Consider the following 2063-nt stretch of genomic DNA (forward strand, 5'->3'; position numbering starts at 1 on the left):
GGGGCCGGCGGGCCAAGCCGGTGTCTGGACAGGGATGCTGGAGGGCGGGGCGCCAGGGTATCTCATGACAGTTGGACCGCTGACTCGCCTGCAGGGCCAAGGGCAGGCTGCTGGCCACTGAGGCCGGTCGAGACCTCTTGCACGAGAGGGGCTGCGAGGGCTGCCAGGCCCCGGGGTCAAGGCAGTGAAGCAGCTCACCCCTGCCCCGCAGCCCAGGCCCGGGGAGTGAGTGAGTACCCCGGCTCTGCCCAGCGGACCGTCTCCAAAGCAGGGCCAGGCTGGGGCTCCGCCCAGCGGGAGGGCGTTCCTGCAGTGCCAGAGGGACCCTGTAGCGGCCCCGCCCAGAACACTCTGGCCGCAGGGTCCTGAAGGTGAGGACACCACGGTGGGGGGCCCACAAGCCCCTGGATGAAAGGAGGTTTCCAGGTAACCCAGGGCTCACACGGCCCCATCGCAGCCACACACAGAGGGGCTCCCAGGTCATCCACCTGGGGGTCAAAGCGCTCCGCCCACCTTCCACAGGAAGTGGGAATCGGAGTGAGGTGTGTGCAAACAGGGCCCTTGGCTGGTATGGCCTGACGGAGAGCTGCCGAACAGAGCACGCTGTGTGTACAGGGTCCAGGAGGGAGGGTGAGGGCAGCTATGCCCCGGGGCAACTGCACGGCCATGATGCCCCCTGCCCTTCCCTAGGGGTGACTGCCACAGCCCCAAGTCCCTCCTCAGATGCTTTCCCACCTGACTCCTGGACAGTCCAGGGGGGGATGCCTGCACCCCAAGACTCAGGCCCCATGCTATGGCTGTCCACGGCACCCCTCCCTGGCCAGCGCTCTGTCTACACTGCAATGCCACAGCCATGGTGCTATTTCTGCCCTGTCTCTGGTGCCCCGTCAATCCATCCTGGCCGCCGGGTCCTGCGCCCCTCCCCCGGGGCGGCTCCAGCAGCATGCACCAGGCACCCGTGACCCCTCACACAGCTGGGGAGCTGGAGGTGGGAGACACATCCCGGGTTAGTGGGTGAGGGCCTGGGACTCCACGTCTCACTTTGACGCCAGTCCTTCACACAAATGTCACACTGCTGTCCACCTTGAAATCACACGTCATCTTAAAACATGGGCACAGGGCCAGAGCTCACTTCTTGCCTGCAGCCCCTGGAAACCTGACACCAGGGCACACTGGAGATAAGCTGTGCTGAGCCCTGCGGCCTCACCCAGCTCCCCAGGACAGAGACCAGGGTCAAGCCCTGCAAGGGGCTCTGCCAAGGGATAGCACGAACCCACCCAGGCTCCAGTGAAGCCCACAGCGGCCGCGCTCCAAGGTGAGGAGCTGGAGGGGACCCCCGGCGCTGGCCCAGGACTGACCTTCCTGAGGCGCTGGCCCAGGGCACCTGCTCCTTGGAGTCTGTGTGTCACCCCTTCTCAGCAGACACCTGCGTCTGGAGCTGGGGAGAGTGGTCTCAGGAAGGACGCAGTCACCGCGAGCTCAGCCCACTTACTGGCTGAGGCCTCTCAGAGGAGCTGGGAGTGTCAGAGCTGCTGCTGAAACAAGACCCGGGGCCTCCCGGGCCCCAGGCCCGGCCCACTCCTTCACTCTCCAGGGTCAACTTGCTCTCCTGACGGACTAGGACCACCCACACAAACGGCTTTCTTGCTCTCGGAGGCACTTTGCTCTGCAAACCTGAGGACGCCTCCAACGGGTCCCCATCCTACTTGGCTCCAGTACAAGCCTCTCCCTTCTTCGTTCCAGCGACACTGCCCACTGCCTGGACCACCTTATCCAAACCTAGCCCCTTCACCACGCTCAGGGAACGCGCTGTTTCAGTCACCCAGCAATCACGTCCTTACGCTTCCCCGCGTCCGTGTACTGTCCAGGCTCTGAGACAGCTTGACGGAGCTTGGGCCCGCGCCTGGCCCCCAGGCCCAGAGCCAGCGTGCATCAGTCAGCTGCTCAACAAACGCGGACAAACGGGAAGCTACAGGCCTGGGCCACAGCTGGGCAAACATCCATGTCACCCACCGAGGCGGGGGGCAGAGCGGCCCCGGCATCCCCGCCGCCGCCCTCCCGCC

Source organism: Bison bison, unplaced genomic scaffold, assembly GCF_000754665.1.
Source record: "Bison bison bison isolate TAMUID 2011002044 unplaced genomic scaffold, Bison_UMD1.0 scf7180017853264, whole genome shotgun sequence".
NCBI lineage: Eukaryota > Metazoa > Chordata > Mammalia > Artiodactyla > Bovidae > Bison > Bison bison.